The sequence below is a fragment of the Callospermophilus lateralis genome, chromosome 8 (genome assembly GCF_048772815.1).
Source record: "Callospermophilus lateralis isolate mCalLat2 chromosome 8, mCalLat2.hap1, whole genome shotgun sequence".
NCBI lineage: Eukaryota > Metazoa > Chordata > Mammalia > Rodentia > Sciuridae > Callospermophilus > Callospermophilus lateralis.
This window is the reverse complement of record NC_135312.1, coordinates 100,956,211-100,981,683: the sequence shown is the minus strand read 5'-3', so window position 1 is coordinate 100,981,683 and position 25,473 is coordinate 100,956,211. Positions and strand designations below refer to the sequence as shown.

At 32.0% G+C, this 25,473-nt stretch overlaps 1 protein-coding gene across 1 annotated transcript in view; it reads left to right on the top strand.

The window, feature by feature from the left end:
* The window catches only part of Ccser1 (coiled-coil serine rich protein 1), a 1,032,529-nt gene that overhangs the window by 675,400 nt on the left and 331,656 nt on the right, over positions 1–25,473 (top strand). The gene's annotated exons all lie outside the window — the stretch shown is intronic.

The following is a 25,473-nucleotide window of genomic DNA, read 5'->3' as shown; positions in this document are numbered from 1 at the left end:
TTTGAATAGAAAAGAAACTTTTATGGATAACATCTTTCTTTTAAATTGTCAAAGAATATCTTCTGTTTATATGAACAAAAGCTTTTCATAATTATATTACAGTGCTCTTTCTGGCTGTTTTGCATAATATCTAACTTGCAACTTTCTCACTGTTACAAGTGTTAGAAAGTATCATTCTAAAGATGAGTATTATGATTAACATTTTCCAATAGTTTTTGTAGATGTTTGCTGTAGTAAAATTTAGATAAATTATTCAAATTTAGAAACCTTTATAATATAGAATCATTTCCTCCACAGGCCGTCTAGGTAAGGAAAATCTGCTTTAGGATTCTCAGTGAATCTGTCAGTCTTTGTTTAAAAGATAACTTAAATTTCCTTTTTAAAAAACGATGGGAAGGAATGAGTTATTCAAGTTGTAATCTGCAGTTTTGATATTCATATACAAAAGAGGGCAGATGTTCTTTTCTGCTAAATCATACCCATAATACATTTACCCTATATTCAGAGATGAATATGCTTACTGCTAAGTCTTGGCAGAAGGTTTCAGGAAAACATTGATTAAACTCCATTGGTGAACAAAGGAAAGAAAGGTTAGCTATTTAGAATGAAATGTCACATTCTTTCAACCACTTTTTTTAGCTTCTCCTCTCTTACAAACTTTAGTTCATAGAATTAAGACTAAATGAACTATCATTTCAAAAATATTTCAGACAATAAAAATTATTTATACATGAATATTCTAAGGGATTTGATTGTTTTTAACATTAATCTTCTCTTGTAAAATTCTCAAAGCCACAGATAGATTTCTTTGATTTGATAAAAAGCTTAAAACCTTAAAAGATCTTTAAAAATCTACTAAGTTCAAACCATAGTAAATTAACAGTTTCACAATATACTTTTAAAATAAAAATAAATGGCTGGTTAAGTCAATTTTCAGGTTCAAGCTAACTATATGCAAGCTAAGAAGACATTTGAAATTAGATTTATGTAAATAGAAAAAAAACTAAGGTGTATGAATATTTACTGTATAGACTACTTTCAAAGTGTATAGAGCTTAGTGAATAAATGATAAGTTCCTATATAAAGGTAGATACATGAATAGATATGTATTTGAATGCAATTTTGGTGTATAAGATATATTGAATATTGTATATTTTATATTTATAATATAATTTTGAAATTCCTCAGTAATATATGATGGAAAAAAATTGTCGAAATTTACCATGTATTAGAATATTGGAGGATGTTCACACTTTATGGAGTTTCACAGATTATCTAGTTCTTACCTACATAATTTCAAAGATCGTAAAGTTGAGTTGTACAACTTAGTTTATGCATAACGACTAAAATAGTTTGTTTGGTTTTAATATGTGGATTTTAAAGCCCAAACAGGATAGGGGAAAGATATTTATATTATTTAATAAAGCAGAATGGTAATTTGTGTACCATATTCAGGTGCCAGTGGCTATACCAGTTTCCATTTAGTGTTAAGTTCTTACTATGATCAAAGAACTCGGGTAGAGTTAAGTAAACTTGGGAACTTGATGTCTGACTAAAGTATAGTTGCAGCAAAGCACACCTTTGGTTTGTGGAGGTAGTTACATGAGACAGATTTCAGAGACTGAAAGTTCTGCCATATGATTTTGTAGTTTTACATCAACGTGAGGAGGATGAAAATGGAAAGACAGTGGGGGCAGAGTTAATATAATGAATGACTTGACACATTTCAGACACTTACTTCAAAGGAAGAAGCAAAGATTATTGCAAAATTTTAAGTCTGAGAGAAAAGGGCTAACTGCATGACAAGTTTAAGAAGGCTCTGAGGAAAGTTAAAATGCAGGATAATAGTTCCGTCTTGTACTTTTTAAAAAAATAACAAGGTAACTACTAGCAAAAATTCTTCCTGCTTATTTCATGAGAGGAATCTGTCAGAAAATGACAATTTGGGGAAAATTCTGGTAAGTCAGCTACGGACAGGAGGCAGTTGAATCGTGGAGGGAAAATAAGATTTTTAAGGTAAAAGAAAAGCAGACAAGTCACGATAGATGGGGTTTGACAATGTTTACAAGTGCACAATGAGCAAGAAAAGGAACTTAAGGTGGAGATGGAAAATAACAATTAGAAACTAAAATGAAACCAGGATCAGAGTAAGTGTTTCAAAAAAGCAGGGAAAGGGGGTTGGGATTGTGGCTCAGCAGTAGAGCAGTCGCCTAGCATGTGCAAGGACCTGGGTTTGACCCTAGCACCACATAAAAATAAAGAAATAAATAAAATAAAAGTATTGTGTCCAACTACAGCTAAAAAGTAAATATAAAAAAATAATGAAAGAAAGAAAGAAAGGAAAGGAAAGAATGAGCATCTCCATACTACCTGTTCTCATCCTTTCTATTCTAAATTCTCTCTGCCTCTGTCCCTTTCTTTCCCTTCCTATCTTTCTTGAAAAAAAAGGTCATACAGAAGAAGGTGTTTAATAAAAACATTTTAATAAAAGCATTTAATAATTTAAATTAGGAGATTTGGACTTCTTCAACTAAAATCTAGATTTTTACATGCAGTATTTGCTAACATCTTTCATCCTCCTGTAAAACCTTTAAATATTTCTCCTGATTCTCATTCCCTAGTGGAGATTTACATCATCTCCAAGAGCACCAAAGCAAGCTACTTCTTACAACTTCTATTCTACTACCCACCAATTTGATGATTGGTTTCGTGATGGCAAAGTAATAATGCTATATGACTTGTTTCGTTCCTGGTCCACATTCACAAATATTAATAATATTATGATACTCATACAGATCAAAAGAATTCTGACACTTTCATCAAAGTCTATAAGAATCTACCTGCTGTGTTAGCTAAAGAAGGTATCTAAAGGTAAATTTTCCACATTTTCTTCCCTTTATAGTGAAAGACTCTTGTTGTCAATAATTACTTTCATCATTTAAAAAACATAACACGCTATATGAACAAAGTAAAATAGTAGGTAATGTGCTATATCTTTATTAACTAAATGAAAAGTTCAGATTTTCAAAATATGCATTATTATTTTTAGTATCTAATCTTAAATATGGATTTTGAGCCAAAGTCTACTTACTTATTTTAAACTTTTGAATGAATTTACACCAAGAAATACTGTTTAAAAATATAATCTTGTCCTTTAAAAAGGAAAATAATTTAAAAAATTATTTGTGTTAGCATTAAAATTATTTTGATTATGTTATCTATTCCACCTAAAATAATTCTTATTGGATTTATTTTGGGATTCACAAATTGATCATTTCTAAATCAATTGTGATTTATAATATATATAAAATATGTCACTCCAGTCAATTTTACATGTAAGAAATTGTTTGTTGTACAAGATTCTCACTTCTGCAGGCGTGGTGGTACACTCCTGTAATCCCAGGGGCTCAGGAGGCTGAGGCAGGAGGATACAAGTTCAGAGCTAGCCTCAGCAATTTAGCAAGGCCCTAAGCAACTCATTGAGACCCTGTCTGTAAATAAAATATTAAAAAGTAAAAAGGGCTAGCAATGTGGCTCAGTGGTAAAGTACCCCTGGGTTCAATCCCTGGTAGCAAAAACAACAAGAAAATTTCTAACTTCTTTCAGAGAGAATGAAGAAAATGTGTGATTTGGTTTTCCTCATCACCTTTGGTACTTGAAGTGAAATCTGGATTCTGATGAACTAGCAATGCTTTGGAAAATATATGTCTTTACATGTTATTTTTTACAAATGAGTTCTGATTGGTCAATATTTGGATGGAAATGTTGATAGTAAGTAGAAATGAACCTCTTGATACTATCAATGTATCATCTTAATCACTGTCAATTCTGCAGACTTGTATATGCTGAAATGAGTATTGATCAAACTTAGGGTAATTTACTAGTGATGCCCATTTGTGGGCTTAATGGTCAACATTTCTTTGAAGGTATAATTCACAACTAAGGTGCATTATATTCCAGCAACTTCCTCATTGTTTTCTGAACTCTTCACATATTTTGGTGCCTCACTCATGGACAATTTGAAAAACATTATGCAAATGTCAAACATATTTTCTCATAGTTAAACGTGATTCTCAAAAGAGTTTCTGTTTTTAAGTGACACAAACTACCAAATCTAGAAGAAAGAAAAACCTCTCAAATATTGATTTAAGGAAAGTGATAACCACAACCTATTACTACAAATATGTATCATATTCCTTTGTAGTAGGTTTATTTTTGCCCCTTTTCATTCCAAAGATTTAGCATCTTTAACATCATGATCAAGAATGTTGAAAACAAAGAATATTTTTTTGTGTGCTTGACTTAGCATGTTAGGACAGATGGCATGTATGGAAAAGGGTAAGGAGCCGAGCACAATGCCTGCCTCCCCTGAAGGGTTGCAGCCACTAAATACAGGTCTGTTCTGAACATGGGAGAGAGCAAATCTTACCTAACACTGTGGTCTTAATTAACAGCTTAGAGCACACAATTTTATTTTCTGAATCAAAGCTATTGTGTTAATTCAAATGACTTTATCTGTTAGCAGAAAATTTATGCAACCTTCCCCAATTCTTATATGGGGTAGGAGATTACTATTCTATTGAATATATTATTAGAGCAACAGTAGGATAAAGTCATAGTTGAGCCTTGACTAAGCTACAATCATGTTTATTCAATTGTATCTTTTTAATAAAAGCAAGTATATTTTGTTTCATCTCTTTTATTATATCTGTTCCAAGGAACATATCAACGAAGTCTATGTTTTAGTTAAATATTTTACATTTTGTCTCATTATTCAGTTTACAGAGTGATTAGTTAGGATCTTACAGCACTGCAGCTTAGAAATGGCTTTCATTCAACGAGTTGCTCATTATAAAAAATACAAAACAATCAGTAAAATATTTACTAAAGTATTTTAATTAGTTTTCCAATTTAGTGCTTTTCCGGGAATCAGAACTTTGAAAGGAGTATAGGAGTTTTACTAGTAAATAAGGGAAGCTATTTAATGTAAAATGAGATAGAAATTGCTGTAGTTTGGATGTTGAATGTTCTCCAAAAGTTCGTATGTTAAAGGTTTGGACACTGACTTGATGCTGTTGGGAGGTCAGTGGAATATTAGATGAAACTTTGAGGGGAGTCATTAGGTCACAGGGGCATGCCCTTGATGGGGAATGTGTGACCACAGCTCTTCCTTTTTTTCTTCCTGTGGCTTTGCTACCTGACTGATGAGGTTAATGGTTTACTCTGCCATGGGCTACCACCATGATGTGCCCCCTTACCACAGGCCTCAAACAACAGGGCCAGTCTTGGACTTGAACTTCCAAAATCATGAATCAAAAAGAAGCCATTTCTCTGGAGCACTCAGTTGCCTCAAGTGTTTTGTTACAGTAAGAGAAAGCTGATCAATACAGTCATCTCTGTGTTTCATTAAGTAATGAAGGTATTCAGAAACTTCATGTTACAATTGGTAAAAGTGTGGACTCAGGAAGCCTGGGATCTGACACAAATTCTGGCACAGAATAGGCATCCACTAAATATTTCTTGATTTTCTAAATACTGACTTTGATTCTGGGCATGTTGTTTAACTTCTCAGGAAGTAAGTTTTTTTGTTTTTTTTTAATCACTTGGTGCATTTGTGGGAATATAGATTTTCTTTCAGAATAACCATGTGATATCCCTGGTTCTATTTCCTTACAGGTGTTTTTTTGTATTAGTTGAAAGGACTTTAACTTCAGGTATTCAATTTGTCTCTACAACAATTTACAAAAGGAAAATACCTTAGAATTTTCAGTATGTAGCTAAGACAGATTTATGTATTTATGAAATTAGAGTCGGTATTTTAGAGCTAACATTGACAAAGTGTCAACCTAATTTAATTAAACCCAGAACTCATGTTCTGGCATTGTCTCAATATTTTCTGCCATCCATTATTGGTTTATCTAATTATATATCATTAAAAAGAGCTCATATTCACTGTGAGCAGAACACTCTAGCACAAATTAAGTTCAATGATAGAATTGTTTTGTATGTTAGCATCTCTCTTTTTCATGACTCTGATGTATTTCATTACTGATATATTTGGACAAAATACAGTATTCATATTACTCTAAAGTAAAATTAATGTGTCTTTTCCTGATGTACATGCTGCATACCACTTAATAATGCATTTCTTTTTCTAAATGTCATTAAACTGTAATAGATTGTCACTGTCATAAAAAATTTCAGACATTGTCATTAATCCTCTTTAGGAGGGAGATACTATAAATATAGCAACAGGAAATCCTCCCTGTTTATTTTAAACACTATGTTTGGTTTGGAAAAAAGAATAATGCTGCATATTTTTTTTCCTATGAGATATATCCTACTGACCTGAAAAAATATAGATATATCTATATATACACACATATATGTTGAACTTCAGGCCCCAACAAGAACTTCCCCACTGAACTATGTAAGGACCCACCTCTAAACATTTTCCCTGACTTACCTTGAACAATTATGCTTTACCTTTTCTACATTTGAAAAACTACTTTTCTTTACATGCCACTTGCTTTTAAGCTAAAGTAAGCTTAATATATCTTTTAAACTTCTTGGAAAGTAAATCCTTTATAGATTGAAAATGTAAATAAAATATTAAATTTGGACTAGATTCTCTGTAAAATAAAATTAAAAACTTTTTTCTTTGTTAAACTTATTACATGAGATTAAAACTTGCTTCTTCTTTAATCACTGTGTCAAATTAACACATATATTTAAATTCATTTTTTAAAAGCATTGTATCACAGGTCACCTCATATATGTACAACGTTTAAGTTTTTATGTACCAGTTAAATTTAATAGAAAAATTTGAAGTATGCATTTCTGCAGGAGTTATGAGATAATTACTACTCATGTACTATTGGCATTGCTTACTGTATGTAATAATGTACATCTTCAGAATAAATTCATTATAGGAAATTTATTTAGAGAAGCTTGCTTTGCAATAAAATCTAACATAATTACTACCAAAAACATATCTCATGGCAATTTTATATTGTTATTATTTTGCAACTTTGATAAACATACATATCAATAACTTCTATAGTGGATATCAAAATTTATCCAGCATCAGAGATCCATAAGAAATAAGTAGTGTATTAAAATTAAAAATAAGTAGTGTATGAACATTTGTTTTTAAAAGCAGATGAAGACATATTTCCTTTAGAAGAGGGCATTTTTTGCTTTAAAAATATTTCTTATCTATCCAGTTTCACTAGTGTCTTTACAAAACACCAAGATTTATGCAAAATGATACAAAAATTTCAGAAATTCATCTCTTATGTCACATAAGTAAAGTTAAATGAGCTAGGTGACTCATAGAGAATGCATCTATTTTATGGTTTACAAATAAACATGAATTAGAAAAAAGGTAGGAATTTTCATTTTATCCCAGATAACTGTTATACATAACTGTAATTAAAAAAAAAAACAATCTGCATAGACTCCCCATGAAGTCCATTTTACTGAGACAAGAGAATCAGTTCTTTTAAAAAACTTTTTTCAGTTTCAGAATTTCATTAAATCATAAGAAGCCTAATTAAATTCTGGGTTTGAGCCCAGAATATAGTAAATATATCTTCTCCTTTTTTAGGAAAAGTGCTTTCATGGAAATTTCAGATAGTGAATAGGCTGAAAGTATATTTCATTATATAATCACTTGGTATATCATTTATTTTGCTCATAGGATAAAATAGTTATAGATAAATTATAGAGATTTATGCATATTTTTCCATCGAAAATACATTTTTGACATGTTTTAATGCTATCATTTTCAAATAATAAAAGTAATTTAAATTCATCTTCATAAGTTTAGAAAATTCACATAAACAAAATGAATAAAATAAAAATGTCAATGAAATATTTGTGAAATTGAAGATACCCTGGTTAACTCTTTAATAAGTAGGAGATGAGTTTCTATTTGCCTATTTTGCCTACAAAGAAACAAACCATAATCTCAGAGCACACAACCAAATTAATCACTAGTGTTTTCCATTTTACATTTTTTTCTTACCTTTCTGTGTGTGTACAGCACAGGATCATACAATTTGTATTTTTATCCTTTCCCAATAACAAGAATATCTGAATATATGTCCACCTTAAATTTACACAAATATTTCTCTAATTTACTTACTGTAAATAACTTATTCATAAAAGAAAAATTAAGGAAGGTTGTAAGCATAAAATTATGTTGTCTTTCAATAAGATGCAATGCATGTCATTAAATTTGTTAAGAGATAGGCATAATTTATAATGTTAGAGTATTTTAATATGTGTTACATAATCTGTTACTGAATAGACAAGATAAAAATGGATGTTTTCATGTGAATTTTATGGAGGAAAGGCTGAATTAACTGGTTTTAGAGCCTAGTACACGTTTAGAATTATTAAATTTACTATACTCATTCACTGTGTAGTACTCTGTGCTTAAAATCAAAATAATGAACACAGATGATAAAGTATTCATCTATCCATCTATCTATCTATCTGATTGAAGACATAGAGCCTGTATGCAGAAACTTGAAGCAGACAGTATAAAAAATTTTCAGCATATATTTTTGTTGTCACTCAAGAGGCAAATAAAGTCATGAAAGCAATGGTATCTAAGAAGATGCCTTATAAATAGACAAAGGCTATTTATCCTCAGATTGGAAAGAGCTCTTTGAAATTGACTTAGTCCCTGTCTCTGTCATCATCTCCTGGATAGCAACAAGCTGAACAATGTGTCATCTCATAAAAGGGCAATCAGAGGGATAAGGTTGGCCAAAGAACTGTGGTGCTTTAAATCTGAATCTGCAAATAATCTACAAATCCCTGTGATTCCTCTCAGATATTGCCAAGGACACCCTATGGACAAAGTAAGTTCAGGCAATATATGAAATAGAATTGAGAGAGATCCTGAAAAATATGAATTTAATCAGCTCTACTGTTCAGGAGATTGTGCTCTTTCTATTTCCAAACAGGTTCCTGTAACCATAGAGATCATGTGCCAAATAACCACCTCCCCTCGTTTGTCATTCTGCTGCAGGTGCATTTCCTCAGAGAGGCCACAAGCTTAAGGATTATCATTCATACAGAGATCAATTTCTTTTGACAGCAAACTGTTGCAGGCACAAATTTGCATTTGCACTAAGGTAATTTTAAAAAATTCAACATATTGGAGATTTCCAGCGGCCTTGCTACATCTTTTACTACATTTACTACCATTTATACATGTTGCTCCTGAAAAACAGAGAAAGGAAAACTATCACTATCCTCAGTTCCTTTGTGAGCATTATACAGGTGCATTTGTTTTGTAAAATTGCTTTGATGTTAAGAAAATATTTTCCAACTCAGGATAAGTTGGATAACCAAGGCTGATCATGGTTAATTAAAGATTTAGAGAACTTTATTTAGTTTCATCAAATAGTTATTTTTACATGCCTTCTAGGTGTAAGTCACTGGAAATGATGTAGTATAATATAGATATTTCTCAAATGACAAATGTGATTCTTTTGAGCACAAACCAAGTCATATTAACATTCTGGCTCAAATTTCTACTGTGCTTACAGCTCTTCCAGGTTCTCAATCCTGTTGAAAAGTCTCCTCATGACATACTTGTGGCAAGCCCTGGAGAGTCTCAGATGTTTAACCATATGTCTGATTCTGTTAGTCCTATTGCTAGTGTCTGTGTGCTACCATGGACCTGTCTTGAGCTCTGCTGCAAGAAGACTTTCCTGCTTGATGTCACCTTCCAATTAAGTCTGTTTCAGGCTACTCCCTGCCTCTACTTCTGAAACTGTCCCTTCAATTTCTGCCTCCATGTCCTGTCTGAATACTGTCACTAAAACAAAAACAAGCAAAATCTATGACATCTTTTCATAATCTTTAGGGCTTTCTTCATTTCAAGTGGCCATTATATGCAATTCAATTCTTTCAACTTTAAAACAAATAATTTGCAAATATTACAATGACATGTAAACTCCAACACTTCTCCATTGTCTTTCTAATTTTTCTTCAGGCTGAACGAAAATCTTCCCAAACCAGTAGTATATCCTAGTGGTGTAACTGGGGGAGATACTAAATGCAAGCATGATGTAATTGTGAAGTTAAAAAAATTAAGTAATTTGTTTTTGGAGATATAAAATTAATAAATAAAAACCAGGGAATGATGCAAGGCTTGGCATTGAAGTAGAGAAAGTGAGGCAGCCGACATCTTTCACTCAGGCAACAGTACAAAAGATGCGGTGAAGTGTAAGGACCCGTGACTCCGATTTTCTGAATGTTCTGTGTGGTGCCAAGCTGAGAGGAATGTGGTCATGTGAAAAACAGAGTTAGATTAGAGCCAAAATGATGATTCATGAAGGCCTGGATTCTATACCAAACCTTGTAAATTTTCTTGCATGAGTAATTAGGGACAACATCCGGCATTCTAAATGGAATAAGGTATTTATGCCTCAAGTAACAGAATATCTGGCTGAAAGAAAATTTAAAGCATTTATTATCTCACAAAACAAGAGGCATGGTGATAAGGTGGATCCAGGTGTGGTGAATTCAACCATTCAGTGAAAACATAGCTTTACCTCTTCTTCTTCCACTCATTATTTCTAAATGGCTGAATTAATTTCAAGCATCATATTATCAACCAAAAATGTCCTAAAATAATAGAATTTTATTTTTTTCCCATGTTCTTTGTTAAGATTTTTTTCTGTTAGGAAAAATTCAGCTTGTTTCCTTAAGCCTCTTAATATTAGGTATCTGTTGATCCAGTCAAGTTGACAATTCAAATTAACCATCATAAATGCATTGTATTTAGGTTTCACAATATTTATTTTTTCTTACCCTTTCTCTCTCTCTTTTGGTATTCTTTGATATCAGTGTTTTTGAAGATTTTGCCTTTATGGTGTATAGAACATCATTTAATCTACTTTGACCACTTCTTCATTATTTGAACCAGGTTAAATATTTGTGGCAAACATACCACATATGTGGTGTGTATAAGCAGCATATAATGCCTTATTTTCAGGACATACATGGTGAGTTATTTGAGAAGCATCAAAATGCATGCAACTACTTGCACATACTTCAGCAAAAGAAAAAAAATCCATTTGCCTATATATCTGCATCCACACATTTCCAAAGAGAGCATGAAAAAATGTATCAAATTTAGAGAGAAAAAGCAAATAATAACAATTAGTGAATCTAGATGAAGGGTACAGAAATTATTCATGAACTAGTCTTTCTGTTTTTCTGAACTATTTCAAAATAAAAAGCTGAGAAAAACTACTGGGTTGGAATAGTGAAAGGCATGTGACATGGAGTTGATATGCTAAAGTCAGGTAGCCTTTCATCACTAGCTGTCTATATGATTTTGGATGAATTATTGAAAATATCTGATTTCCTTGAAATTAAAGATGATAATGCCTAGTTCATTTTATTTTAAAGATTGAAAATGGTAATAGAAATGCAAACTTTTCACAAAGTAGAAAAGATACAGAATATCAAAACAAATACAGATTCTTTTCAACCCAGAAGCCCAGTACACTCTAATACTTTAGATATAGACTCAGAAAATTAAAAAAAAAAGGATGTCCATCATTTGGAAAATAACAGAAGTATAAATTAGGCTGTTGTTCATTTAGAGAAATGAATTTTGCATAGTTGAAATGACCTTGATGACTGTAAATTAGATGGAGTTCAAGGGGTGACTAGTACAGAGTTAATTAATTTAGGAAATCAATAAAGATGAATAAGAATTGTTAAGGTATACAAAAAGTCATAGAGGACATTAAATGTAAGTCTGTGAAAAACGAGGTGCTGAATCTGTTTGGAAGTTTCTGAGATATGGAAGTGCTTATGTACCAGCACTGGAGAATGCCCTCTGCACTCTAGACTGACTTCACAATCTTCCTGAAATGAAAATGAGATCTGAAGATCTGACCCATTCATTCTGAGACATATATTTGTGGAGCTCCTTTTATCTTCTAAGCCCTCAACTAGTGTTGCAATATAAAAACAAATGAGAAGAACATTCTTACCTCCAAGGAGTTCACATCTTTCTCCATAGTCAATTACATCTTCCTCCTCGGGTTAACTCCTGAATTTGAATGCTCCTTTGAAACAGCTTATGGACATTACTGGGAGTGTTAGAAAACTTTGGTGAAAGTAGAAGCATTTAAGTTGAGATATAACTTTTAGTTGTGAACAGACAATTTCAAATGTTAGAGGGGAAAAAAACCTATTTCTTATCTAAAACTCTATGACCCCTTGAAGACTTAAGCTTCTTTTTCTCTTCATTTTTATAAGGTCAAAAAGTAATAAGAAAATATATACTATAATAATTCTTCCTAGTAAACATTAGGTTTGTGCTCCTTTAAAATGCTTGCCTCCTGATTTGGTTGGGACTTCATCTGTGGGTGAAGAAAGTTCACTAGCACATTGAGGCTTAACTGCAACTTTTCAAAAAGTAGTTTTTTTTAATGTTTGGTTGAGATGCTGTGGATAATATTATCAAAGGAACTCCTCTTTTCTGTTCTTCTGTGTCTTCTGTTCTTAAAAATGTATGAATTGGTTCCTTTCTCTTTTCTTCTCTTTCTGCTTCTTCCACTTTCCTTTTTCTTACATTTTCCTCCTCTCTCTCTTCCATCCTTTTGAAGTAAGGTCTGATGAGTCAGGAATACAGGATTTAGGGACCAAGAGATGCCATGAATGAGTGTGGGCTGAGAAACACTGGTGTGAGGAATAGCTAATGGGGTCACAAAGGAAAAGAGAACATTAGTAAATATATAACATGATAATGTTATATATTGTGCATCAGATCACTTACTGTTGGAGAAGATCTGCCAGTAGGGACATACTAAGCTTTTTGTTTGGATTAGATTTAGATGCTTCAGTGTTAACTTTCTGATGTATATGTATGTGTGTGTTTGTGTATATACACAAACACACATATATATGAACATATATACCTCTGTATATATGTAGAGAAAGGTGTATATGTGCATGCTCATGACACATACATTTTCTAGCTGTGTGTTTTAAGAGGCTCAAATAGTAGTATCCCATACGTAATGATTCTACCAAGTACCCAAATATTAAATATCATTCTCTGGAAGGCAACAGGGCTCTTAGAGTAATGAGTGGTTACAGGGATAGGAGGATGAAGTCCAACATAAGCCCAAAATATCATGCTTGAAAAGATAGTGCTCAATATCTGATGGGTTGTTAATCTCCCCGCCTAAAAAAGTGGAAACCAGCTTTGAAGGGTCTTCCTTCAGTAATTCTGGCAACCTTCACTAAGAAAATAAAACCAGCCAACAATCCTCAATGGATGCTAAAACTGGACATTGAAAATTTGTTGAGAACAGAATATTTACAGTCTCAAAATCGTCCACATACCCCAATTTTTAATTTCAAAAGAAAAAAAAATAGCAACTTTGCAATGATGTTTGAAACTATTATCATCTCAACTGAATGTTCACTAGTAATTGGACAAGTAGATATCTTTTTTCTGTCTGTGATAGAATTGCAGAATCTGAAACTAACAATCAATAAATATTTAATAAATTCAAATAAAAAGGCATTCTATAAACTAACTACCATACTCTTTATAACAAGTATTAAAATGACAAATAAGAAGTCAATATTTAGGAACTGTTCTAGTAGAAAATAATTCAAGACATAATCTTGGATTGGATTTTAGACAAGAAAAGGAAAAAAAAGTATCAAAAAAGCGAATCATTGGGATAATTGTTGAAATTTGGATTGTATGTACTGAGTGATAGTCTACATGGTAGGATTATTTTCAATGTTAACTTTCTGATTTAAATGGTTGTGCTATGATGTAGAAAATATTCTTTTACCTTAGGAAACTCACACTAAAAGTTTTAGGGCTAATGTGATATCCTATCTGCAACTTACATTCAATTAAATAAGAAATGTTAGATGCATACACACACACACACACACACACACACACACACACAAACCCACACATACACATTAAGTAAAGAGAAAAGAAAGAAAGGTAGAAGATAGGTAATGAGAAGCAAAGTGGAAATATATTGACAAGTAGAAGGTATGTGTCCTAAAAAGGAAGTTATTCAGTTATTTGTGACTTTACTACAAGTTCATTTTACACAAAATAACTCATAAGTAGACCAAAGTGTAAACCTGAATAAAATGTGCAGGTATTTGAATGGACTTAAGTGTTGGGTTAGTAGCATACCTGTTTAATGTTGCAGGACATTAAAATTCTATCTTTATCACTGACATTTATTATTACTCAAAATAATAATTGATTATGGTACAATATTTTACTTCATTAACACTTTTTTCTAGATGATAATATCCATATGTTTTATCATCCAAAATTCCTCAGCACCTGACATTTCTGGACCTTCTGTTCCAATTATCTGCCTCTATCCCAGGTAAACTTCTGACTGCACCTGCACTGATCATTGTACAGCCCACCAGGACATCACCTCTGTTATGGTTTGGATGCGAGGTGTCCACCAAAAGCTGATGTGTGAGACAATGCAAAGAAGGTTAAGAGGAGAAATAGTTGAGTTATGAGATAGAGCTATAGGTTGTAAGAGCCTAACCCAATCAGTGAATTAATCCCCTGGTAAGGATTAACTGAATGGTAACCGAAGTGACAAGGTGTGGTTGGAGGAGGTGGGAATTGAGGCGTGGCTTTGAGGTGTATATTTATACCTGGCCAGTGGAGACCTCTCTGCTTTCCGATCACCTTGTGAGCCACTTCCTTCTGCCACACTCTTCCACCATGATGTCCTGCCTCACCTTGAGCCCCGAGGAATGGAGCGGTCCTTCTATGAACTGAGCTCTCTGAAACTGTGGGCCCTCAAATATACTTTTCCTCCCTCACAATTGTTCTGGTCAGGTCTTTTAATCACAGCAGCAAAAAAGCTAGACTAAAACAACCCCTCACATCTCTCCCACACTACCTACAATGTCTTCTTTTCACTGATCCTCATCTGACCTTCCCTGGCTTGTTTCCTTCACTGACCTGTGCTCCTATCACCAATATTGGGTGATTACCTGTCTCGGCACTGGTAACTGTGGTTTAACTGACTAGTAGCTCTGTTGCCATCAGCCTGTGGGCTTGTTTGACGTCTTTCATCTCAATGTCTTTATGCAGCCTACATCTCCTCCATCTCTAAACCTAACCTCGAAGAGATGCTCTAAAAATCTTTTTATACATTATGAAATTTATAAGTGTATGTAAAAATATACTATCTGACATTAGGAGAATTCCATGTTGTCTGTTTTCTGATTATATTTTAAATTTAAACTGTAAGATAATATTACAAAATTGTACCTACAAAAAAAAATCATATTTTTTTCCCAACGTTTCTCCCTGTGAGATATCATAGATAATAAAGGTAGAGTTTCTTTATTAAAAAACTACTTCTTCATTTTGAATGTTGTTCTTTGTTTTTATTATATTACTTGTGAATTTAGTTTCTTATTTTTGGTCACAATTCACATCAAATTACACAGTGTAGTAACAACTGTGTTTTGGTTTTTCCATTTTTACTAATGGGGTGTTATTATCCTTAAATTTTTATTGCACACCTAATTTTTATAATTAAAAAATTAAAATTTTATAGTATTGCCCAAACTAAAAACCTTGACTTAATGGAGAGTTCAAAACAGACTCTAAATTGTAATTAATGAAAGTGCTGTTAAAAAAATTTTTTTAGTATGTCATCTTATTTCCTTATTGTAAAGAAGTGGTGGCTTTTGTGTAAATAGTCTATCTGACATATTATTATTATCACTGGAATGCATTTGGAAAGGATTTCAAATCATACTATATTCTTAGAGAATTGAGACTAATATGTTGTAAGTAAATTTGTGGAGCATTATGCTGGAAATTTTTAACAGTTATACACAATCTTTCTATTTGAGGAAATTCTTATACTTTCTACTGAATAGGATTGTGGGTGATTATTTTTCCACTCTCCAACTCATGCTTCTTTGGATTAAAAACTACTAAAACAACATTTTCTCATATAACTCCCTCTAATATATTGATTTCCTTTATTCAACAAATACTAATATCCTTATAAATTTTATAAATCTCTGTAACAATCTTCATGGAGTTTTAATGTGTTACAAATATTGAATTAAAGGCAAATAACTTTTGTTTTAAAAGATTATTAATTATTTAGTCAAGTTTTCCTTTAGTTTTATGTCTCTCTTTTCAATCTTCCTCTTTTTGTTTTACCTTCCTGTCCTCTTGTTTTCTCTCCAATATTTGTTTATATATTCCTAAAATGTATTATTACTATTTTAGCTTTCTGGCCATTTTATCTCTAACACCATAAACAGAACTAAGATTTAAATACATCAAATAGAATACAAAACCTTTTCACTGCTAATTTCTAATACTTTCCTTAAACGTCTGTGGGCCCAGTGTGTGTTTTTGCATATTCTTATATCATCACTATGTTGGACTTTATGAAAATTAAGACCGAGTTTCAGTTTTTTTAAAGTTTTCTTACAAATTCTTCAAGTTATTTATTGTCTCCATACCCTAGTTTCTAAAATTTCACAATGTGATTCATAAAATCACCTATTGATTACAATGATGATGAATTTTAATTAAAATATAATTTAAATTTATTATTATATTTAATTCATGTAATTATTAATTCATTATGAATTAATGGGCTTAGGAGAGCATAATATTGGAAATCACAAGGCCTAGATATTAAATAATTCCTGTGGCAGTCAAGAGGACAAATTACAAAGGGATCTCCAAAACTTCATACCTGAGCTCATCAGAATTTTCTGTGTTCATTAAGTTTTTTCACACATTAAATTGCCAATTAATGGAAGTAATACCCAGGAAATCTCACTATGCCCATGATTTAGCAATAGATAACTGGTTAGGTATATCCTTTTTTCTACTGTTCAGTTTGTAAGGGTTTTTTTAATTTAAAATGTTTCACTGCTTTATTAAATAAATTCAATTCAAATAAATACAAATTGTCAAGGCATAGTAATAGGCATCTTTACCTTGGTACTGTCTGTTCAAACAAATTTTATTGTAAATTAATTTTGACTAAAGTTATAAGATTGAAGCACATTCTAATACATATATATTTAATTTATGCTAAAATCTCTCATGTTAAAGATGAACCCATGGCCCTTCCCTCTCTTTCTATTTCTCTCTTTCATTTTTTTAAGAGCTATAAAGCAACATGGGCTGTAAGGCACTAGTCTTGGGAAAGAGAAGTGGTTGGGAGAGGTATTGATGGGTAGAAAATACTTTTAAAACAGTGTTTTCATAAGACACTCCCAATTCCACCTATTATGTAGGGAAGAGTTTAGGGGAAATGGCCAGAAATGCAGATAAATTTGGTAGTCATTGAATAAAACACAATTATATAAGAAAATGGCCCAAACACTATTTATTGTCTATTTTGTGCTGAGCATTTTGCTATTTACTTCCTCAGAACAACCATTTTAGAAGGATTTATTTCCCTTAATTTGTGGGCAAAGCAAATTAGAACAAGAGACTTCATTATTGCTTACTGCACCATCTGAGATTTGCATTTTTCTCTTGGCACATATTGAACAAAAAAAGAAAAAATACAAGAAGTAGCAGAATGCAGAAAAAGGTACACTTTTATCCATTGTAGTTGGATCTTTGCAAGAATAAGGGTAAGTTACAGTCCTGAAGTGTTCTGATTAATACAGCTATTTTTCAGTGTTTATAGCCACATGCATAGAAAAATATTACAAATATTTGAGGTAACATTTTAAGAGTAAAGTTAATAAGTGAAATCTAAAAAAATTACATTTAGACATAGTATTAAACTAGACACTGAACTGGTATGTAGTATAGATTTGTGGTCAGCCAAAGAACCATGATTAAAATTAAGAGCAGCATCAATTTGACTCCCAGAAAGCTTTCAAATAAATTTGCTGCTACTTATTTTCTGCTGGCCCATTGGGACTAGTTTTCTTTACAGCCTCCTGTTTTGAAAAAAGAGAAAGTCCTTGGTCATGAGAAAGAGTTAACTGAAGAGAAATTACATGTATCCTAGAAATAAATAAAATATTTTTTGTTGAATGTTGTCAAGATGAAATGATTTTTATTAAATGATTTCTCTGTAGATGTATAGAAAAATGAAAAATGATCTCATTGATGTTATGGTTAATTCCTAATGATTATTTAGATATAGTATATGAAATTATTTTTTATACAACAGGCTCATTTTGGATAGTAGGCAAAGTTATTCTTTTCTTATGCCACTTCATTTACTATTTGAAAATGTAGTATAATAATGATAAAAATAGGGAAGAAGAAAATTAAATGATTTTCATGTTTAGAGTTAATTAAACTGTTCTCAAAATACTAATTTTTTGCAAAATAGCATTTTATTAGTAATATCATTTAATAATAGTTCCTTAGAACTATAATAATACAATTTTCTAAGCTCTTATTTAGTTTTTTAGATTTGGCATAAATTTTGGAAGATATATTATCAATCACTCTATATTTTTGAAATTCTAATATATTTGCATTTCTGTTGTCTGAGTCTATAAAAATATAAAGCAAATTATTTACCTTTTGGAATATAAGTAAGCATTAACCCATCATAACCCTATGAATAAGGAGAGAATTTTAAGTATTCCATACAATCTGCATATTCCTCCTAGTGAAAATTATTTATCCAGAGAGACATCATTTTTGGTAATGGAATTTAGGAGTTATGAATCATGTATTAATTGCCACTGATGGTTAAACTCCATCCCCACATGACATTCTAATATAGTCCTTCATTCATGAGATTATCTACTTCAGTCCCATTTTAATCTTTCCCCCAAATCCAAATGAAACATAACAAAAAATGGTTAAATATATTTATAACAAAACATAGTCTCTGTCATGAGGAACAAAATGGTAGATAAAAACATTAATTGAAGGGATATTTTATGCTTTAACAGCTACAACATATTCCTAGACAGGATAGTTTCACATACAACTGCTTCTTTCCTTAAAAGTGATGTTTTTTGTCACCATCCATTTTTTTTTTAGTACAGGTAGAATATATTTGAAGATACAGACAAGAGTGTATCTACCTAGAATTCAGGTTATTTTAATGCCTGGCTTAGTTCTAGCTTAACCGAAGTAATATCATACAATATAAATTGAGGTGATCTTATAATGTCTTTATAATTTATGTAAATTTATGGTCATTTAATATGTACAGTGAAAAACCTATACCATAACAATCATTAAAGGTAATTCCTGTATCAGTGATGGATTACTGCATATCACCAGGCAGCCTAATTCACTTTTATGCACTTTGTATTGCTCTTAAGTCTTCTCTTCAATGGAGACTCATTTATTCATTGAGCAAAGGTTTATCAGGCTCTTAAGATATATCAGGCATGGCTCTGAGAATTGGGATGTTATTAGGAAACACAGACTGGGCTCCTACCCTTAAGAAGCTTGACTCTGTTAATAGTAGAGTTTATTTTTATTTCTTTTAATTAATTAATTAATTAGTTCTAATTTGTTTTACATGACAGTAGAATGCATTTTGATTCATAGTACACATATGGAGCCCAATTTTTCATTTCTGTGATTGTATACAAAGTAGAGTCCTACCATTTGTGTCTTCATGCATGTACCTAGGGTAATGATGTCCATCTCATTCCACCATCTTTTCTACCCCAGTCCTCCCTCCCTTCTTCTCCCTCCCCTTTGCCCTATCCAAAGTTCCTCCATTTCTCCCATACTCTCATACTCTCTTCCCCCACCCACATTATGGATCAGTATCCACTTATCAGAGAAAACATTTGGCCTTTGGTTTTTTTGGGATTGGCTTACTTCACTTATCATGATAATCTCCATCTCCATCCATTTACCTGCAAATGCCATAATTTTGTTGTCTTTTAATGCTGAATAATATTCCATTGTGTGTGTGTGTGTTTGTGTGTGTGTGTGTGTGTATACACACAGTTTCTTTATCCATTCATCTATTGAATGTCATCTAGGTTGGTTTCACAATTTAGCTATTGTGAATTGTGCTGCTATAAACATTGATGTGGCTATGTCACTGTAGTAAGCTGTTTTTAAATCCCTTGGGTATAGAATGAGGAGTGGGATAGCTGGATCAAAAGGTGGTTACATTTCAGTGGTGGTTACATTACATTTCAATATACCATAAAGCATATTTATTTATTTTTTTAGTTGTTGATAGACCTTTGTTTTATTTATTTATAAATGGTGCTGAGAATCGAACCCAGTGCCTCACACATGACAGGCAAGTGCACTACTGGTGAATCACAGTCCCAGCACCCCATAGAGCTTATTTTTAAATCATTCATTTTCACCAGTATTTCTTGAAAGCATATGGTGTCAGCCATTGCAAATAAATAAATTTTAAAAAGATAGAAGTAAATAAATAAAGAACTATACTCATAAGACAAATACCAGATTATGATAAAACTTTCTAGCAAATTGAAATCAGGTCATATAAAAATTATTGATGCCTGATTTTTATTATTTCTTTTTTTGTAAAGTATTGTTTGGTGTCAGTTAAAGTTCAAAGAGTTCATTTGTTTGCACTCTGTTAACACAATCCCCGATTTACTGATGAAGAAATAGGGGCACAGAGAGGCATATAACCTGTCGAAAATTACATGGCTGTCAAGTAGCAAGGCCAGAATTCAGTTGACCCTAAGCAGTTCTTTTTCCTCCAAAGCACATGTATATTACCAAGGCAGTATGTACTTTTGTGGCATTAAAAAAATTCTAAAGCATAGAGATTTTAAACAGTATCCCATACTCCTGAGAGTTGGTCATGATGTATTTGAGATGACTACTAGGTGTACATTTGGAGATGTCAAGAAGTTTTAAAATATGAGTGTGTAGTTCTGTTGAATTGTCAGAAATAAGGGTCCAATTTGGAAGTCAGAAGCACACAGAAAAGTTAGCTTTCCTGGTCAATTCCATCTAATGATTCTAATTTTGTCTTTTTGGGTGACATAGAAGAAATTATCTCTCTTCTACTTGCTATGTCTTCATATATTTGAAAATCATTAATCATATCTCCCTTTATTCTAGTAGTCTCATGATGGAGCTATCAAAAGATGAAAATTAGTAGGGTAGAAAGGGGAACAGGACATTGAAGAGAAGGAAAAACTACTCCAATTATAGAAATATTACCTTATAGAATTTGGGACTGCTGACAGTTTTCCAGTAAAATATTAAATACCAATAATCCTTTTTATTAGAATCATAGAAACTTCTGTTTAAAAGTACCTTTAAAAATGGAATACTGATATTTAAAAAACATTTGATATTTTAATATTAAATTTAATATTTAATATTTTAAAGATATAGTAACAAAACCTAAAGATCTTTATCTTTTAGAAATAATTTTGAATACTTATGGATAAGTAAATGCAGTGTCTGGGATGTACTTCAAATAATACAGTGAGTAAGAAGTTGGAGATAGAGATAAATAATATTGTTCATGAATTGGTTATTGTTGAAACTGGGTAATGAACAAGTAGGAGTTTATTATACTATTCTATTGCATATGCATGGAGTTTCCAATAAGAGAATTTAAAACAGATGACAGTATGAAACATTAAAATATAATAAATGAAATAGTCCTTGGTTGTTATCTTGTCTGATCAACCATAGGATATTTATTTCTGCTCTGAAAAGTCACTGCTACATCTTCACTTACTCTAGTTTTCACTTTCTCTAAGAATAAACATTTATTACTTTTGAAAAAAATCTTACAACTTTTCTGATGCTTGAAAACTTATTTTTATGTTATTATGAATGCTGCCTCGCTAAAATTTCACCTATGTATTCTTCATTTTTTTTCATGGCATTTTTAGAGTCTTTTAAATAATATATTTTAAAGATAAGAAATGTTTTAAAACTTTCTCAAATATTGTGTAATGATGCGTGTCCAGCTGAGATGACTGACCATAAATAAAAGCTATAGAATAGAAACTTCATCCTTCTGAAACCAAATCCATAAATCTCCCTACATCTGTACAGGAGTTCTATCTTCCCTTTTGTAAAATGCAAGGCGTGCCCCTCCACCTTCTTCTTCACTTACACTCTTAAGTTACATTTGCTGCCTTCTTCCCTGATGTATTTTGTTTTACCGGTTCTTCTTCTGCATCTTCACCTTATTCTTTCTGATTTCTTCTTAACAGTACATAATGCTGTAGCCCTAGTACTAAAAAAGAAGAAGAAGAAAAAAAAGTTCTTCCTCTTCTCTGTATCTTTTCCCACAAACTGTTTCACTGAAATACAACTTACTCTTCAGTCTCTTATGAAGTGAACTCCTTCGAGAAAGTTCAGTCAGCCCTGACGAATTGTCCAGTCGACCCACCACCAGCTCAGGCCTTCTGCATCTTTGGCCTCACTTGAATTTATCCATAATGCTGACTGATGGAAAAATAAACAACTGTAGACAGAGTAGTCCTGACTTATCTGTGCATGGTAATGTCCTTGAACAGTCAAAAGTTTTCCCTATGTTCTTGTTCAAAACAAGATTTATTTTGTAGAACTTGAATATTAACAGTCATTTTGAGAAAATATTGAGAAAGAAAATGCTTAATTTTGTAAGTTGAATTTAATGAGTAATATAATACCTTTGGTTTTCTTTAGCTTCATATGAGTCCAGCAGCTTTTTATTATGAGGAATTTTCTCTTCATCTAATTAAATATTATTCTGGTATAATTATTAGGATTATCATCTCTCCAATAATGATTTTTGCTTCTGACTTAAATGTGTATAATAGATACTTTTTATTATACTTTGATATTCAGTATGCAGAAATCTTAAAACTGTCTGAACATCACATACAATGTGATTCAACAGGTGATAGCATGCTTCATTTATATTTATATCTCCATCTATATGGTAATGTCAGGGATAGCACTTAGAGAACCTACTCCCACTTGGCTGAGTCTTGTCTTTCCAGCATTTGTAACTTTTATTGCAAATGAAATGTCAAACCTGATGGTCTAAGTACAGCACCCAGTCTGGGAGCTCTGTCTCCCTGGCCTGTGCAAGCTGTACTTCGCAGGTAGCATAATAAGCCATCAGAAACCTTTGTGATTGTCCATGTCCTTTTTCAAAGTCTTCTTATATTTAGTGGAGAATAGGCAAAAGAGATTTCTAAAAGTTATTAAAGCACTTTTTCCCCAGCTAATAGGAGGATCTTATTCTTTACTTCTGCTTGAATTTGTAATAAATTACAAAGCAGGGAATAAAATCAATATATTCCTTGTCTCAGAAGGTCATATTTGGTAAGATGTTATATTCATTTTGATATTTGCATCTACTGAGCCTATAGTCTTTGTGAAATGAAAGAAAAAGGATTCATTTTAGATTAGATGAAATATAAAAATGTTAGATTTAGGGGCTCCAGGGTTGAATGCTTTTTGCTTAAGGGAGGAAAGGAGTAGCACTTTGCACTTTCAAATCATTGGAATATCTATCAGTTAATACTACTTGATGGTTAAAATAAACCAGTAGTACCATTTGATGTTCTCTCTTTGCCTAATCATGCTTTTTTTGCTCTTAAGTGTTATCCTTGTTAGCACAGAGCACTATGCAAGGTAGTTTTCTTTTTGAAAGTATGGGAAGAGATAATAATGTGGTCCCTTCTCAGAAAAATCAATTATCTTCACTCTAGAACTATTATATTCACATTTGTTAATTTTTAAATAAACTTTATTTCTTTTATCATTAACAAAAATCTGGTTATAATTTGGTAATATATACTTATTTGTCTCTACCATGTGGCACATAACAAACCTGTGAGCACAGTTTACCAAAACTCTTTTATGATTTATAATGGGAAAAACTAGAAATTTGGAAAATCTCTCTCTCCTCCCTCCCCTCCCTTTCCCTCCTTTTCTTCCCTTTCTCTCTCTCTCTCTCTCTCTCTCTCTCTCTCTCTCTCTCTCCCCCTCCCTCCCCCTTCACTCTCTCTGTCACACACACACACACACACACACACACACACACAAGCACACTCAAGTATGCAGTCTTTAAGACTTTAGTTTTGTTCAGTAAGAGTCTCAGTAATTCCTATTTGCATCTCAAAGTAGAATAGTGACTCCATATTCCTTGCTCAATCTTGTGATTCTCATGAAGTAATTAAAACAATTAATGGGATAGCCACAAAACAATTAGGACCTACACATTATTAAGAACAGAAGCACATTGGCTTGCTACATCAGATATATTAAGTCCTTTACACTTTTACCAAGACAATAGCTTTTAACTTTTTCATTGCCTCCTCTTCCTCTCATCCTGGGCTCTCATGCCATTTAAACTTCCTGTAAGACATCTCAGACCATATTGCTTCCCTTAAGATTTCTTACTGCCTATTCAATTAAGAGTTTGTCTGAATTTTAGGGTTTGAGATATTACTAACAGGTAGGTCCATACTTTACAATTCTTTCTCCCGTATGTTCCATGGACATCAGCAGCTCACACTTTCTTACTTTGGCAATACCCCTTTCCTCTAATTAGAATGTGTCTCTTTGGAATTCTGCCTGTCACATTCTCCACCACTCTCTAATGCCCATGAAAAATCATTGCCATGCTACAAGCATTTGGCCTCAAAGAAATGGGAAACCAGGTTAACGCTCATTCCATGTTCCACATGGAACTTGTCTCACTCTCCTACATTCTTGTCATTGTGCACATCATAGGAAATAACTTACAAAATTAGATATATGCCAATCTTAAAAATAAAATGATAATTGACTATTAATAGTGCATGTTACCTTTTAAAATCAACTTGGAAATTTGAAATATTAATTACTAATATGGATAAAGATATTATTGGATATATTTGTATGTACACACACACATGCATACACACATGTATTTCTACCATTCTTTAGTGATTTATCAGCAAGAGTGTACAGGAGAGAATAATTTCAAAAAATTGAAATCAATGAATAGGTTTAGAAGTTTTCTGTTCTGCAAAGATGACAACATAATTTTAATGCAAAAAAATAAGCATACTTAATCAAATTTAAAAAGATTTTACTATAATAAATTTATGATTGTATAACCATGAGTTTTAGACAATCATGAAGGCTAAAATTTTGAGATGCTTTTAAAGTTACAATTTTATTACTGAGTTCATACAAAAAATGAGGCAATCTTCAATAATTAAATATAATAATAAAAAATTTTGTTGTATTTAAATTGTTAGTGATTTTGGCAAGTGATGTATTAATTCACAAAAAGATTAATATAACATTTAAAAATCAAAATCTTTCCTATCCTATAAATTTTCATTTATTCATTAATTCAGAAAATATTTGTCAAGCCTCAACTGTGCCAGCTACTGTGATATGTATTGGTGATAAAAAAAAGTAGTGATAAAAACAGACATGTTCTTTGCTGTTAGCAAGTATTCATTTTAAACTGATGT